This window comes from Aotus nancymaae, unplaced genomic scaffold (assembly GCF_030222135.1).
Source record: "Aotus nancymaae isolate 86718 unplaced genomic scaffold, 86718_ANA_hifiasm-v0.15.2.pri h1tg000058l, whole genome shotgun sequence".
In the NCBI taxonomy this organism is placed as follows: domain Eukaryota; kingdom Metazoa; phylum Chordata; class Mammalia; order Primates; family Aotidae; genus Aotus; species Aotus nancymaae.
Window position 1 is genome coordinate 7,858,518 of NW_026988472.1, and position 18,600 is coordinate 7,877,117.

An 18,600-nucleotide genomic window follows, 5' to 3' on the forward strand; every position below is an offset into this window, starting at 1 on the left:
ACCTAAACATAGAAAAGGTACAGTAAAAATATGGTATAAAAGACAAAAATATGGCCAGGCGTGGTCTCTCATGCTTATAATCCCAGCACTTTGGGAGGCCAAGACAGATGGATCACTTGAGACCTGGAGTTCGAGACCAGCCAGGCCAACATGGCAAAATTCTGTCTCTACTAAAAATACAAAAGTTAGCCAGGCATGGTGGTGGGCACCAGTAATCCCAGCTACTCAGGAGGCTGAGGCAGGAGAATTACTTGAATCCAGGAGGTGGAGGTTGCAGTAAGCAGAGATCGCACCATTGCATTCCAGCCTGGGTGACAAGAGCGAAACTCCGTCTTAAAAAAAGAAAAGACAAAAATATGGTACACTTGTATTGTGCACTTACCATGAATGAAGCTTGTAGGACTGGAAGTTGTTCTGGGTGGGTCAGTGAATGAGTGGTGAGTGAATGTGAAGGCCTAGGACATTATTGTACACTAATGTACACTTAGGCTACATCAAAATCATGTTTTAAAAATTTCAATAATAAATTTACCTTAGCTTACTATAACTTTTACTTTATAAACTTTTTAAAATTTTTAAAGCTTTTTGACTCTTTTGTAATAATGCTTAGCTTTTGAAACACAAACACATTGTACAGCTATATAGAAATATTTTCTTTCTTTATATTCTTATTCTATGAGCTAATTTCTGTTTTAAAATTTATGTATTTATTTTTCTTAAAAACTAAGATACATGCAAATTAGCCTAGCCCTGCACAGAGTCAGGATCGGCAATACCACTGTCTTCCACCTCCACATCTTGTTCCACCGGAAGTTCTTCAGGAGCAATAATATACATGGAGCTGTCATCTCCTATAACAATGCCTTCTTCTGGAATACCTCCTGAAGGACCTGCCTGCCATTTATAGTTAATTTTTCTTTTAATAAGTAGAAAGATTACACTCTAAAATAACAATAAAAATTGTGATATAGTAAATGCATAAACATGGTTGTTTTTTATCCTTTTTTTTTTTGAGACAGGGTCTTGCTCTGTCACCCAGGCTGGAGTGCAGTGGCACAATCTTGGCTCACTACAAGCTCTGCCTCCCAGGTTCAAGCGATTCTCATGCCTCAGCCTCCAGAGTACCTGAGACTACAGGCGTGCGTCATCACACCCAGCCAATTTTTTTTTAAAGATAGATTTTCGCCCTGTTGGCCAGACTGGTCTCAAACTCCTAGCCTCAAGTGATCTGTCCACTTTGGCCTCCCAGAGTGGTGGGATTACAGGCATAAGCCACCACACCTAGCTGTTTTTTATCATTATCAATTATTGTGTACCAATTATTATGTATGACTATGTAACAATTATTATGTACGACTGGTAGTGCAGGCTTCTTTACACCAACACCACCATCAATACGTGAGTAACACGTTGCACTACAATGTTACAACAGCTATGACATCACCAGGTGATAGGAATTTTTCAGCTCCATTACAGTCTTATGAGACCACCATCCTCATATGTGGTCTGTCATTGACCAAAACATCATAATGCTGTACATGACTGTACTTCTTTTTTGTTGTTGCTGTTGTTACTGGATATATTTCTGGGGGTCCCTACCCTGCTCATATTTATAAATGTCTTCCTTCAGAAAGTTGCTCATCAACATTGTCATTTTAAGGGGCCTCCCCAAAGGCAATGGTGGTCATATAAGATTAAAGGACTAGGGGCTTTAGTTGGACTTGAATTACCCCTTTCTCCATGCAACAGGGGTGCCGCTGATGTTTTTCCCTATACTCCTGAAGATCGGGATCTCTGCTGCAACAGAAGCACAGGCACTGGTGGTGGCAGTGGCAGTGGCGGCAGAGGCGGCAGCAGCAGCACCAGCAACAGCAACAGCAACAGCAATGGAGGTATTTAAGGGTCCTAGTGAGTCATTTGTGCCTAGGAGTGCAGACCACAGCAAGCCACATAATAGCTGTTTCTTTTCTCTTCTCTTGCTCTTTTTTTCACTCCCTAATGACTGCTCTCAACAGCGACCACCCAATGGGCAGTCAGCTGTCAGGGTCAGAGCCTAATTGAGACACATAACCAACTAGTCACAGACATGGTTGTCCTCCTGAGCCTAGCATCAGTCACAGCTTTATGTTAAGACGCAAATAGGTCTGAGCTGAGACACATGATCCAGGGCTACTTTAAGGATCCCATACTACTGTTCCTAAATGTCAATTAAATTATCTAAACTTCCAAGTTAGCTAAATCTATGAGAGGTTCTACAGGAGTCAACAATACAACACAGCACAGCACAACTAAAAAACAAGCTAGCCTTGCAGGTTCAATGTTTATGCTTGCCATCAGAACCAGTTAGTGAGCCAGAGCAACTAAGGAAAGATACTCCCTTCCCCGCATGGTGGCTCTCTCCTTATCTGAGCACCAAGCTCACTGTGCCAATTGGTCTTGTCATTCTGCAGAAGAAGGAGGGACCCCACCCAAACTTTGATTCCAATGTTCAGACTGATAACACCTCACACACAGAGGGTATGAAAATGTCTACTACTTACTTATATAAATGATGCATTTCTAGAGAGAGCAAGGCAAATCTCCCGAGCAGGATAGAAAAAGGAAAGGAAACTAACTTGAGTTTTTATTGTGGTTAAAGGATGAGGCAGGAGTGAGGGTTCTTTCATTCAGGAAGACACTTGCATGATCTGAATCTCTTGCTAGCTCCAAAGGAGGAAGCACTCAGGCTTTCTAATCACCTTACCCAGTTGTGGGGCAGAAAATGAAGAGGGAGAGGTGAGGCTTAAAAGATGTCAGTAGTTAAATTTTACATTTTAAAAATTAAGTGAGTTTTTTTTTTTTATTGCATTTTAGGTTTTGGGGTACATGTGAAAAACATGCAAGGTTGTTGCATAGGTACATATGTGGCAGTGTGATTTGCTGCCTTCCTCCCCTTCACCTATATCTGGCATTTCTCCCCATGCTATCCCTCCCCAACTCCCCACCCCCCTCTATCCCCCCTCCCCCCAAACAGACCCCAGTGTTTAGTGCTCCCCTCCCTGTGTCCATGTGTTCTCTTAGCTCAACACCCACCTATGAGTGAGAACATGCGGTGTTTGATTTTCTGTTCTTGTGTCAGTTTGCTGAGAATGATGGTTTCCAGGTTCATCCATGTCCCTACAAAGGACGCGAACTCATCGTTTTTGATGGCTGCATAATATTCCATGGTGTATATGTGCCACATTTTTCCTGTCCAGTCTATCATCGATGGGCATTTGGGTTGGTTCCAGGTCTTTGCTATTGTAAACTGTGCTGCAATGAACATTCGTGTGCATGTGTCCTTATAGTAGAACGATTTATAATCCTTTGGATATATACCCAGTAATGGGATTGCTGGGTCAAATGGAATTTCTATTTCTAGGTCCTAGAAGGTTGTAATTAAAAAAAAAAAAAAAAAACAAGGAAAACAACAAGTGTTAGCAAGGATGTGGAGAAATCGGAACGCTCATACATTCCTGGTGGGAATGTAAGTGGTAGAGCCATTTTGGAAAAGTTTGACAGTTCTTCAAAGAGTTAAATATAGAGTTACTATCAATTTCACTCCCAGGCATATACACCAGAGAAATGAGAACATATGTTAGTGCAAAAATGTATACCAAATGTATAAAATAAAAGCTCATAGCAGCATTACTCATAATAGCCAAAAAGTACAAACAACTCATCTGTCCATCTACAATCTGATAACAAATACATAAAAGGTATTCATACAGTGGAATATCTTTCAGCCATAAAAAGGAATGGAAATACTGAGACATGCAACAGCATGGATAAACTTTGAAAATATCATGCTAAGTGGAAGAAGCGAGACACAAAAGGCCACATATTGCAAGACTCTATTTATATGAAAAGTCCAGAATAGGGAAATTCAAAGAGACAGAGAGTATATTAGTGGTTGCCATGGGCTGGGAGAATGGGGACTTGGGGGTGACTACTAATGTGTACAGGATTTCTTTTGGGGGTGATGAAAATGTTCAGGCATGAAATAGTGTTGATGGTTGCACAACTTTGTAAATATGCTTTTAAAATCACTTAATTTTATACCTTAAAATGTTCATTTTTATTTTTTGTGCATTATATATTAATTTTAAAATAGTATTACTAACAAAAAAAAAAAAAGGCCGGGCACGGTGGCTCACGCCTGTAATCCCAGCACTTTGGGAGGCCGAGGCGGGTGGATCACGAGGTCAAGAGATCGAGACCATCCTGGTCAACATGGTGAAACCCCGTCTCTACTAAAAATACAAAAAATTAGCTGGGCATGGTGGCGTGCTCCTGTAATCTCAGCTACTCAGGAGGCTGAGGCAGGAGAATTGCTTGAACCCAGGAGGCGGAGGTTGCGGTGAGCCAAGATCGCGCCATTGCACTCCGGCCTGGGTAACAAGAGCGAAACTCCGTCTCAAAAAAAAAAAAAGAAGCAAGGCAGAATAAAAAAATATATATTACCAGATAGGCCAGGTGCTGTAGCTAACTCCTGTAATCCCAGCACTTTGGGAGGCTGAGGCGGGAGGATCATTTGAGGTCAGGAGTTCAAGACCAGCCTGGCCAACATGGTGAAACTCCATCTCTACTAAAAATACAAAAATTAGCCGGGTGTGGTGGCAGGTGTCTGTAATCCCAGCTACTCAGGAGACTAAGGCATGAGAATTGCTTGAACCTGGGAGGCAGAAATTGCAGTAAGCCAAGACTGTGCCACTGCACTCCAGCCTGGGCAATAGAGTGAGACTCGGTCTCAAAAAAAACAATAACAAAAAATATTACTTGATAAACAAAAACTGGGGGAATTTGTTGTTACCAGACCTGCCTTGCAAGAAATACTAAAAGACAGCCAGGCGCGGTGGCTCACGCTTGTTATCCCAGCATTTTGGGAGGCCGAGGAGGGCAGATCATGAGGTCAAGACATCAAGACCAACCTGGCCAACATGGTGAAACCCCGTCTCTACTAAAAATACAAAACTTATCTGGGCATGGTGGCATGTGCCTATACTCCCAGCTATGCAGGAGGCTGAGGAGAATTGCTTAAACCTGGGAGGCGGAGGTTGCAGTGAGCTGAGTTCACACTGCTGCACTCCAGCCTGGCAACAGAGCAAGACTGACTCAAGAAAATAAAATAAAAAAAGAAGGAAATACTAAAAGAAGTTAATACTAAAAGAAGTTATTCAGACTGAAAGATGACTCCAGAGTGTACTATGAATACACACAAAAACAAATAGCAATGGTAAAGGCAATTATGAAGATAAATATAAAAACAGAATAACTAATATTTCTTCTCTTAACATGTTTAAAAGTCAATGGCATAAAACAATATATATAAAATTATTCATTAGGCATAAACATATAAAAATGTAATACAACAACAAAAGAGTGATAAAATTTAATGAGCTGTTAACCCATGTAACAACATGAGTGAATCTTAAATGCATATTTTAAGTGAAAAAGAGTCTGAAAAGAAAACATACTGCATGATTCCATTTATGCAATATTGTTCAAAAACAAAATCATAGAGGAAAAGGATCAGTAGTTGCCAAGAATTTAGGGAGGGAAGTAGGGTTGACCAAATGAAGTGCAGAGTGTACTTTTTAGGTTGGTGAAATTATTCTGTATGACACTGTAGTGGTACACGATGTTACCCATTTGTCAAAACCCACAGAACCTTACAGCGTAAGAGTGAACCTTAATTTATGTAAATGTTTTAAATGTCAACTAGGAGGGCAAGGGATAACAGGATGGAATGCATATGGTGACAAAAATTTTAACTGAATTACAGATGTATGCTAGAACCTCCCTAAAGAGGGTAGAAAGGAAACGTGCCACCCTAGGTAACTTTGGAAATGAGTAGAGACTATAAGAGTAAAGACAAAATAAACTACACAAGTGCTGTACTATAGCTGGTGAAGTTGTTTCTTGTGGAGTATGAATTAGTAATTCCAAAACTGCCATACATGCATACTGGGATTGAACAAATAAGTGAATGGATGGTGGGTGGTGGGAACAAGGTTTGTCACTGGAATGAGAGGTTACAGATAAGCAAGTTGGGAAGGCTAAAATAAACCGTGTTCGTGGTACTGGATTAGAATCAGAGTCATCAGTATAAACTCATCTTTAGCTTAATATAAAGATGGAATATACATAAATATTTACAAATACATGTGTATACATGATTAGTATACATATTTCCTAACTCTGTCTGCTGAGAGGCCTAAAAGCATTGGCATATTGATAGCAATGAGTACACACAACACCTGGATCTTGGTGTGTAATACCATACTCTAATAAAAGAAAGGGATCTTGGAAAAATGGCTAATTCTAGGGCTGGGGCATGGAATATACAATATGAGCCTGGTGTATCTTGTGTTCCAGAAAGTAAGGAAGTACTCAAAAAAACAAAACAATGAGGGTATGTCAAGAGACACAGGAGTGAATCTAAAATTGCCCCAATAACCAAAGCTGGAGCAATTCTTTTTTTTGACAGAGTCTTGCTCTGTTGCCCAGGCTGGAGTGCAGTGGTGTGATCTCGGCTCACTGAAGCCTTCGCCTAAAGGGTTGAAGCAATCTCCTGTCTCAGCCACCCTAGTAGTTTGGATTATAGGTGTGCACTACCACACCTGGCTACTTTTTCTATTTTTAGTAGAGATAGGGTTTCGCCATGTTGGCCAGGATGGTCTTGAACTCCTGACCTCAAGTGATTCACCTGCCTTGGCCTCCCAAAGTGCTGGGAGTACAGGCATGAGCCACTGTGCCTGGCCCAAAGCTGGAACAGTTTGAACAACAAAGTAAATAATGTAAATAATGTAGTACTGGACTAGAACCCGGAGTATAAAATAAATATTCATGGGTCAATATTGATACGGATAAATGACTGGATGTGTAAATGGAGGACAGAGGCAAATCTCTTGTAGAGAAAAATGCCAAACTCCCCCAAAAGGAGATGCATAACACCCATCCTTTACGTTTGGACTGCACATAGTGGCTTCCCTGAAAAGAGTACAGAATGGGAAGGTGAAAAAAAGTGATTTTACAGTGGAATCACCTGGCAAACACTACCCCAGACCAGTACTCAAGATTCCTCTCATCACAGATAAGTCATATTCGCGGGATGTCCTCATTGTGCAACGAGAATACTACTTTATCTCTGTGCCCTCTAAGAAACAAAACAAAAACCCATATGCTAGTCTAACCATGATAAAAGTATCAGACAAACTCAAACTGAGGGACATTCTACAACCCTGATGAATAATCCTCAAAACTGTGAAGGTCATCAAAAACAAGGAAAGCCTGAGAAACTGGCATAACAAAGGGTATCCTAGGGAAATATAATGACTAAATGTAGTATAATATCCTGCAAGTTTTTTTTAATTTTCTCTTTTCCATTTTTTGTATTTTATTTAGTTTTATTTATCTCTTTTGATTTATTTAATTTGAAACTATCTTTAAGCAACTTTTAAACTAGACAAATTCTTTAATAAACACACATTTTTGTGCCTTTCCTTGCCAAAAACATACCTTGCTTTTCTTTTTATTTCTCTCTCTCTTTTTTTTTTTTTTTTTTTTTTGATATAGGGTCTTGCTCTGTCACCCAGGCTGGAGGGCAGTGTCGCAATTACGGCTCACTGCAGCCTTGACCTCCCAAACTCAAGTGATTCTCACAACTTAGCCTTCTGAGGAGTAGCTGGGACCACAAGTGTGTGCCACCATGCCCAGCTAATTTTTTTTCTTTTTTGTAGAGACAGGGTCTCTCTATGTTGCACAAGCTGGGTCTCAAACTCCCGGTTCAAGCAACCCTCCTGCCTTGGCCTCCCAAAGTGCTGGGATTACAGGCATGAGCCACTGCTCAAGGCCTCAAATTTTTGTTCATTAAAAAATCTAAATATATTTAGCTTTTCTATACCATTTAAAAATAAGATGCCAAAATATATCAACTTAAACTTATGCTTAATAATTAATGTTTAATATTTTAACTTAAATGACTCAGGCATTTTGTGATTATTAATTTAATATTAACATGACTTTAATATTTTAAATTACTGAAAAGAAGTTTTAAACTGACACGGGTACCCTCCCTCATGTCTTCTCCAGTCATCCTGAGTCTTAAGCAGCCATGTGGCACCCAGGATGTCTAAGGGAGGACAGGGCCCTAAATTTTTTAAATAAGGAAATATGAATAACGTGTGGACTTTTGTTGATAAAAATATATCAATATTGGTTCATTAGCTGTGACAAATGTACATTAATAATTTAATATGTCAACAATAGTAGAAACTGAATGTGGGGTATAGAGGAACTTTCTGGACTATGTTGGTAATATTATTGTAAATCCAAAATAAAGTTTATTTTAAAAATTACGCATGTGGCTCACATTATATTTCTGTAGGACTATACTGCCCTAAGCAATCTCATTCACCCCTGTAGTTTCAACTTTTTCTATGTCAATAAACATCCAATGTTTATCTTCACCCCAGATCCCCCTCTTAAACTCCAAGCAATATATGTAACTGCCAACCAGACACATCTGTGTGGTTATCCCACAAACACATGAAAGTGGGCATGACCTCCCTGACCCTTCTTCAATGGCACCATATCCTCTGAGTCACCCAAGCCAGAAACAAAAACAGCATCATCCTAAATTCCTCCTTTGCTTCCATATTTAGCCATCTACATCTTACTCATTCAATCAAATTAATACTATTTTTGTCTGTCTTCGTTTCTTTGTCCCCAGTATCTTGAAGTATAGCATCTTTCCATTTGAATTAATTTTCAAAGATGCAGTTCCTGTTTTTCTAAACAAAACCTTATCCAAGGGCACAGTAAATAAGAAATAGAACAGAGTAATTCTTGTTGGGGCACAAGCAGAGAACCAAGAAACCTGACCCTTCCTTACCCAAGTTTCTGGAAAGGCTGGAGGAGCAAAATTCGGAAAATCACAGCTCTACACCTAACTCAAAATTATCTTTATTATATCAACCTTGACTTCTCTGAAATACTAATTATTTATCTATGAAATAGAAATGGTATTACCTAACTTACACGCTTGTGTTAGAACCAGAGACAGTATTCTCAAAGCATGTAATATGCTGTTAAACACGGCCTATAGTAAAGATAAAAACAGAGGCCAACTTGTAGTAACAGCGAACTACAAACACTTTCAAACATATAGAATATGTTACTTTGCTCAATGGGAACTTTTAGTTCTCATTCAGTGGCCTTTCGAGAGTGATAATCTGATCATGACATCCCCCCATTTAAAACCCTCTCCATTGAGTTCCAGCCTATTAACATAATAAAGGCCATCCCACCGGGCATGGTGGCTCACACCTGTAATCCCAGCACTTTAGGAGGCCGAGGCCAGTGGATCACCTGAGGTCGGGAGTTCAAGACCAGCCTGACCAACATGGAGAAACTCTGTCTCTACTAAAAACACAAAATTAGCTGGGTGTGGTGGTGCATACCTGTAATCCCAGCTACTCCTGAGGCAGGAGAATCATTTGAACCTGGGATGCGGCGGCTGCAGTGAGCCGAGATCGTGCCATTGCACTCCAGCCTGGGCAACAGAAGTGAAAGTCCATCTCAAACAAACAAAAAAAGCTGTCCATGACCTTACTGACTGCCTACCTCTCTTACCCCTCTTTACCTTCTTCTATTATCTCATACCATCTTTCAATATCTAGCACAGACGCTATCTCCACCCAAAGGACTTCCTTGCTACCTGCTCCCTGCAATTAGATCACATTCCTCTGTGCTTCCACAATATCATGCTATTTATCTGTGTAATTGCTGTTTACATGTTCCTCCTTCACACAAAACTAAGAGGTCTTTGAGGGCAGTTCTTTGTCTGACTCACCTAAATATCCAGTATCTTGTTTGGGGCACAGCTGGTGTCAATCAAAAATAATCACTAGGGCAACTCCAGCCCTAAATCTCCTCAGTTTCCTAAAGATCTCAGAGTCAGTCTATATATTCAGGCCTCAACTAGGAGATAACAGTCATCTGAAGCCTAGAAATCCTAAATGGAAAGGAAGCAGGGATTTGGCCTGGGAACCCAAAACTCTCCAAGAGTTAAGTATGTTCTGTATTTTCCCCCTAGGAAGGTAGGCAAAAGGCAGGAAAGGGGCTGCTATTGTTTGGATACAGTTGTCTTCACCAAAACTCATGCTGAAACTTAATCCCCAGTGTGACAGTGTTAGAGGTGGGGCCTAGTTGGAGGTGTCTGGGTCATGGTGGCAAATCCCTCATGAATGGCTTGGTGTCGTTCCCACAAAAGTGAATGAGTTCTCATGCGATTAGTTTCTGTGAGAGTGGGTTGTTATAAGACCAGGGTGTCCCTCAAGTTTTGTCCCTTTGCACAAGGCCATGTCCCCCTGTAGCAGGAACAGCAGGGAACAAACCTCTCAAACACCGAACTGAGGAAGGAAGTGGCTTTTTTATTCAGCTGGGAGCTTCGGGGGGCTTCAGCCTCATTCACCAAGCTCCCTGAGCTGCAGTTTCTTTCCCCTTTTATAGGCTGACAACGCTAAAAGGGAAACTGAGGCAGAACTATGTCATTGTCCATTTGCTGAATGTCCAACCTTATAATCTTTTGGCTTCATTGATTTGCTAATTCATATGCAGCGTGAGCAGGGACCAGCAAGGGAAGGGAGCTTACAGAGACAAGACAAAAGCAACAAGCTGTTTGTTGGCAGAGGTGTTTCCAAGAGGGAGTCTGGTACACGGAGACATAGGGGAGTGAACCAGTGCTGGGCTCCAGCCCGCAGAGATAGCATTCATTTGCAGCTCTTTCAAGGTTAACAGATAGCAGAGACACTGGGAACTAAAGAGGGAGTCATTTTCCCAGCTCTTTGGTATTTTATTTTATTTTTTTCCCTTCTTCACTCTTCTTCCCATCTGGAAGTGGGGGGAAGAGGTGAAGTTGAAGGAGGCAATGGGGTCTCCCCTCTCACCCCTTGGACCTTCCCCATGTTATGATACAGCACAAAAATCCTCACCAGAAGCTGGGCAGATGCCAACACCATGCCACTAGAACTGCCCAGCCTGCATAATGAGCTAAATAAACATATTTTTAAAAATAAATCTGTTACGATAACATTAAGCAGACTAAGGGACATCTCTTTGACAAGAAAGAGGGATTTGGCTAAGAAGGATGAGTTTGTTTTTTTTTTTCTGGAAAGGTGGTACAAAGGATTGAGATCTGAACATAATTTCACATGCCTGGCCCCATACTAGAAGAAAACAAATTTAAGGGATGGGGATTTGGGAAGAGGTCAAGCTTCAAAATGATGGCCAGGGCATTTTATATATGACAATGATGACCACAGTTGAGAAACAAAACTCAGGATACTGACTGCTGAAAGTCATTATTGAACAGTCCTGTAAAGCGATAAGATGGAAGTCATTTTAAATTATACTTTTACTTAAAAGAATAGTTACCTGTGCAAGAGTAGGATTGGCATAGGTTATGAAGACACCATAAACCTAGGTTTTAATCTCAGTTCAGCCTCTAACAGACGGTTATGTGTGTCACTTCATCTTGAAGTCAGTTTCCACCCCCATAGGGTTATTGGCACTATTCAAGAGAATTTATGAAAAACCCTTGATACAGGGAACACAATGCATTTTCAATATCCAAATACATGCTTATATTTGTTCATGTCACAACATATACAGAAAATGATCATTTCATGGCATACTGGGTAAAATAGAAGAGGTTGCTCTTGCATGAGGGCTAACTAAAGTGATACATATTATAGCATAAATTTAACCATTTATAAAACTATTCCTTTCCACTTGTCCCTTTTCCTTAGCTCTACTAGACCACAGAGTAACCTCTAAATTGCCCATTACTTTAGGTTCAAGGCTAAATGGCATACCCATTCAGCTACTTTACATGGTCTAAATAACCACTTGCTCTCTGGTCCCATTCACCACTTTTTTTGTCAAAATTCAGTTCTTAACATGGTCTCTTCTAGGAAGCCTTCTCTGAGCCCTTAAGATAGGTTAGAGGACCTTCCTCTATGTCTCTACTGCCACCACCAGACCTTCGTCTCTCCTCCAGCAAGCACCGGCTGTTGCAATGTCTATGTCTATCTCACTCAGTTGAAAATACATTTAAGTCAATTACATGTTCTCATTATCCAGCTAGTCATCACTATGTTTTTACTTAATTGATTAATTAATTAATGATCTGTCTTTCCTAAGACTTTTCAATCCATCCTAAGGGTTGCAATCTATCTTCCCCATTATTCTCCCATCACGTCTGACATTCTCAGACTGTGTATGTTTTCCTTTCTCACCTTCTCTGACTCTCCCTTTGTTCACTTACACTTCTTGCCTTTCAGGACTCTAGAAACATATTCTTATAATCAAGAAGACAAATGGAATGAAAAGTAGTAACCTACTCCCACTTCCTCTTGAATCTACTGTTTCACTGCTCTCCTTCCCACCTAGAATCTTTTCTTTATGACCTCTAGAATCCCCCTTCCTAAAAAATAAGCTTGCCCACATCCTTCAGTGATTTATAGAATACCCCTTCACCTCCTGGCCACAAATGAGATGTGGTTCCCTCCTAAGCCTAGTGATTCTCTCAAACTCACGGTCCCAAAATTTCCAACTGGTAAACCATAGCACTCTGGTAAACCACAAATCTGTGTGTAACACACTATTCATGCAATATCTGTCAGATAGACAGCCTCAGGTGCAACATGGTGTAAAAGGTAACAGGCATAGTATAATGCCCAATTGGTAATAAAGAGAGATGACATGTTTTCTGGAACAACTTTGCCTTGTGTAAGGGACTGTAGTTATGGTATTAAACAGGTTGACACAAATAGCAGCCAAAGGATGAAGGGAGATGAAGAATCACAATAAATATGCCACTATTTTTAATGTCATATCTTGAAAATTCAGATTGTTAACACGTACAGAAAAAGCAAAATAACAGTAAAAATAAAGAAGCAGTGAAATAAAACATGAAATAGACATCCCCTAACTATAACTATGTTTTATATTAATGAAATAACTAAAAATATAGTGAGATCCAAGAAGTACATTAAATACTAATTTTAATTAGAATTTGCATTATTTCACTATTAGTTTTAATATAAAAATCAATAACATATACATACAACATTTTACATCTTCATGTCTGTGGTAATAGACTATTTTGTCAATCTTCTGAAAATTGAAAAACTTACACAATTATGTTCCCATCATAACCAACTACGTATATGCCTTTCCTTGACTGTATCAAAATCCCCCCTACTTCTTCCAGTTTCCTGACTGGAACACTCTTCATCACTCTTCTACCTTCATACCTCTTCTACTCATCCAGTATCAAGCATTACCTTCCCTTTCCAAAGCATTTTGGGATGTCCTCTCTGTGCTCCTACAGCCTGTCACCCCATTTGCCTATGCCCAGAGTATGCTCAATGCCAAAAGAGTATGAACACAGTATTCTTCATTGCTCTTTAGACACTGCCTATTTGCTCATATCCACACTAGAATGAGTCTTGTTTAAGGACAGGAGACCAGTGAGGTATACCCTCGTATACCCTATGCCCAGCGTAAGACCAGATATATGATAGTAAGCATTCTATAATTTTTTGCTAGATGAATGACTACATAAACAAATGAAAGCCATGTTTAGCCAATTTTCAATAAAATGCTGCAAGAGTTATTTAAATGTATTCAAAATAGCAAAGAAAAGAGCACAACAAAAGATCAGATAGCATGACTTTTAAAATAATAATCCCCTGAGTATTCCCATCTTAGTTTCTAAATACCAAAGTTCACTGAAAAATTACATGTTTCCTTGTAAAATGGCTAATTTCAAGGGTGGGGTAGGGAGTGTACATGATGAGCCTAAAATATCTTATGCCAAAAAGCAAGGAAGCCAACAAGGACTAACGAGATAATGTGAAGAAAGCAGAAGTTAAACAGAAGGGGCTCCTAATTTATAAAATGGCATTGTTTAAGCATTAAAAAAAAATGTCCAGGATGGATGGATACACTTAAAATACATAAAAATCCATGAATCCCTAATGATATTAAAGAAAACAGTGGCGGTTGCTAAGAAACCATCTCATCACTATGAACACTGATAAATGACAAAAAGCAGCAGCAGCAGCATTTATCTTATTATGAAATATACTTTAGAAAAAAATTGCTGATACGGAAAAAGTCTTCTTTATAAAGTAATTCCAGTTAATAATGCAGAAAGATTGAAAATAATTAAATATCACTATTTTTCAATCTCTACTGAAATAATGAATTTAGGCAATTATCATCAATGGCTGCTAAAACCAATAGAAGAAAGGTTAGTAGGAAAAGCTACAATGGAGAGATCAGTCTGACGACACCTGAAATGACAAATCAATCCCAGCATCATGGGGATGGGAAAACAAAATAAATGCCACCTCATGGAAGCAATCATCTAAATCCAGACAATGAAACAGTCTATAGAACTAATGACGTAGTTTCTTGAATTAACCAATGATCTTTTAAAAAGGGGGACTATGCAATGGCTTTATAAGACTTAAGAGAAAAACATCCATTGGCAATAAATGGCCCTTGTTTGGATACTGACTTAACAAATCTACTGTATAACTATAACTTTAAGACAATTCACCAGGCACAGTGGCTCATGCCTGTAATCTCAGCACTCTGGAAGTCTGAGGTGGGAGGACTGCTTGAGGCCAAGAGTTCGAGACCAGCCTGGGCAACATATTCGAGAGCCCATCTCCATATAAAAAAATTTAGGCCGGGCATGGTGGTTCACCCATGTAATCCCAGCATTTTGGGAGGCCAAGGCGGGCAGATCACCTGCAGTCATGAGTTCGAGACCGGCCTGACCAACATGGTGAAACCTTGTCTCTACTAAAAATACAAAATTAGCCGGGCGTGGTGGTGCATGCCTGTAATCCCAGCTACTCGAGAGGCTGAGGCAGGAGAATCGCTTGAACCCAGGAGTTGGAGGTTGCAGTGAGCTGAGATGGCACCATTGCACTCCAGTCTGGGCAACAAGAGCAAAACTCTGTCTCAAAAAAGAAAATTTTAGCTGGGTGTGGTGGGTGTGGTGGCATGTACCTGTAGTCCCAGCTACTCAGGAGGCTGAGGCACAAGGATCACTTGAGCTCAGCAGATTGAGGCTGCAGTGAGCTTTGATCATATGTCTGTACTCCAACCTAGGCAACAGACCTAAACCCGGTCTCAAAAAAAAAAAAAAAAAAAAAAAAAGACAATCATGGAAATTTGAATATAGACTGAGTATTAGATGATATAAGAAATTATTATTGACTAGGTGCAGTGGCTCACGCCAGTAATCCCAGCACTTTGGGAGGCCAAGGCGGGTGGATCACATGAGGTCCAGAGTTCGAGACCAACCTGACTAACATGGTGAAACCCCATCTCTACTAAAACTACAAAAATTAGCCAAGCATGATGGCAGTCTCCTGTAATCCCAGCTACTTGGGAGGTTGAGGCAGGAGAATCACTTGCCAGGAGGCAGAGGTTGCAGTGAGCCAAGATCACACCATTGCACTCCAGCCTGTGCAACAGAGCAAGACGTTGTCACAAAACAACAGAAAAAAAAAAAGAAATTATGATTTATCTTGCTAAGTAAAATAAGGATGTGGTGGTTACTTAATGCACCTATAAATTAGAGATACATAGTGAGTTATTTACCCGTGTGATGACATATCTGGGATGTGGAAAAAAAAATAGGTGAGAAGATGCACAGTGGGCTGAAACGAGTGTAATAATATTTAAACGATATGTAATAATGATTTGAATAAACAGACATCAGCAATACTCTTCGGAAAAGTTCCTAAGGGTTTTGGTGTCACAAAAGCTCTGCCTCATTGTGTATTATTATTATTATTATTATTATTATTATTATTATGAGATGTAGTTTCGCTATTGTTGCCCAGGCTGGGGTGCAATGGCGCAATCTCGGCTCACTGCAACCTCCGCCCCCTGGGTTCAAGTGATTCTCTTGCTTCAGCTTCCCGAGTAGCTGGGACTACAGGCATGCTAGTTTTGTATTTTTAGTAGAGACAGGGTTTCTCCATGTTGGTCAGGCTGGTCTCGAACTCCCGACCTCAGGTGATCCGCCCGCCTCGGCCTCCCAAAGTGCTGAGATTATACACATGGGCCACCGCGCCCAGCCTGTTTATTCTTAAAGAAATAAAAACTATCCGTGGCCTAGAAAAGAGGATCACCCCTTATTCTGGCAAGCATAACACACAGGAGGGAGTCAACCGCTTGTTCAAAGAGAACTTTGGTTAAATTCCTCATTAGATTCTGATAGAGCCTGAAAAACTCTGATTCTCACCATAAATTTAATGATCATTTGGGTAAAGGGAATAATGAACTGTGATTATTATTTAATAACTGATGTTCTCACAAGATAAATTTGACATGGTAACAAATGTAACAGAAAAGTACATTTCATATTGCAACAAATAGATTATGTTATACTTGCAAAGCTCTGAGAAAAAGTCTTTGTCTCAAAAAATGTCAGCTTGGTGTTTAATGTTGCTATCGGAGACCAGAAAATAATTTGCATAATAAACTCAACTCATATAAAGTAATAAATTTGTGACTGGATGCCACGCCTGTCAACCATTTATCCGCTAAGTTTTACAGGGGATGGGAAAGCTTACGCTCTCTGAAGCTGACACCTGGTTATAGGTATAATCCACTACGTTTGCCGCCTCCCCCCCCGCCCAAAATTTGGGGATTCAATCCTATGGCATCATAAAAAATAAATGCAATGAGAAGACGAAATCTGTGCAATAGTATCTAAATGATGTGTATTTTGTTTAGAGTTAAAAAAATAAAAGAACATAATTTGAATAAGTGCCTATGTCTCTTAGGGCTCTAAGGTTTCTTTGCTTCTACTTTAAAAGAACCAAAAAAGAAAAAAAAAAGCCTTGACCTTGAAGTCACACCTACTTTTGCAAAGTACGTAATTCACTGGTCTCTAGAGGAGGGGAACGGGAAAGACCAAAGGCCAGCAGGGGGAGTAAAACAGAGTTTAGGAAGGGGCTTGCAAAGAGTCGCAGGCTAAAATGATGCGGGGCAGAAGGCGGAGGTGAGAGGTAGGAGGTAGGAGTGACCTGTGGTAGAGGGAATGTGGTTGAGGGAATGACCCTGGCTCCAGACTGGAGAAGAGGATCCGGGATAAAGAGGAGAGGTGAAGCATAACCGAGAGTCAGGTAGACAAAAGGACCATCAGGAAGGGGAGTAGGATGGGACCTCCCATCTCCGGAGGAGAAGGGAGGAGATAGTGAGGCTATCAGAATCACATGCGTCAGAAGCATCCTTCCTACAACGTACGCGGGGATGAATTCTCCTTTCCACCCCATGTTGAGGCACAAAAGGAGGTCTCCCTGGAGTGTATGGGGATTTATTTGTGAGAATTACCAAGTCCCCTTCTTTACACTCACCTTGACGAAGAAGGCAGCGACGATGGCGTGACCGGAAGTGCTGTCCTCTTTTGTTTGGCGGAAGCTTTAGCTTCTGCAGCAGCCAACCCCCCCTTTCACTTCAGGCGACTTCCTGTGCCTCTCTAGCAAGCTCTGCAATGCTCTATCTCATTGACTCCCTCACTAGATCAACATCTACATTGTGTTGTAAACGAGCTGAGAGAATCACTAACTTTTTACAAATCCTAGTTCTAGCCACGCCAGGAGCTGCAGTATCTCTGCCAAATCCATCAGGTGCAATTTGCCACCTCTCCTTATTGCTTTGCCTTAGAAATATCTCCCTTCATCTTAGTCCCTTAACTTAGGCCTCATTTTCTCTATCTTGGATGTCTACAGTGACATATTTACCAAACTGATTTACTGTTTCTGGCACACCACTTTGAAAAAATTCATTTGTATTAGCGGTATATTTCAAACTTTTCAAAAAATCTTAAGTCTAAATAACTTTTGCTTTGAAATCGTATCCAGAGTTACATACCATACTTAAATGTCCAAAGAATAAAGGTGGACTCACGTAGAAAGCATTCTTGCGTTATTTTACATACTCCCCAAGAAAAGGAAGAAAATGAAAACTGAAAAAAATGTTTCAATAATTTTTTAAAAACTCTACTCTGGTTAAATACCTTCAGAACAAGTTTAACATTGAATTACTTTTTGCCACTACCTCCAGAAAGTTCTCCTGGCCCCCAAATCTAGACCACAGTTCTCACCAAAGGGCAGGATCTCTTTTTGTGGTTATTTTTAGTCAGTCCACAAGTATATACTGAGCACCTACTATGTCCCAAATACTATGCTACACCCAGAGACACTACACTAGGAGCCCACAGCCTAGAGCTAAAATGACATTTAAACACTTAAGAGCCTAGCATGAAATATGTGTTTATCAATATTTGTTAAATGAATAAATGACCAAAATGTGGTAAGAGCAAAGAAGGAAACTAGCAATAAGGTCCTTAGTTTTCATGGCATTTTTACAATTTATATCCACAATTTGAATCACATTTCCCACTAAACACTGCTTTAGCTGCATCCTATCAATCTTCATATTTTGTATTTTGATATTTTTGTATATTGATTCTAATTTAGT

At 40.1% G+C, this 18,600-nt stretch overlaps 1 protein-coding gene across 1 annotated transcript in view; it reads right to left on the bottom strand.

Moving 5' to 3' along the window:
• The window catches only part of MAGED1 (MAGE family member D1), a 104,446-nt gene extending 86,887 nt beyond the window's left edge, over nt 1-17,559 (bottom strand). Inside the window, exon 1 of the mRNA XM_012441494.2 lies at nt 17,475-17,559. The gene's annotated coding sequence lies outside the window, so the exon portion shown is untranslated. The remainder of the gene's footprint in view (nt 1-17,474) is intronic.
• Between the last annotated feature and the right edge of the window lie 1,041 nt (nt 17,560-18,600).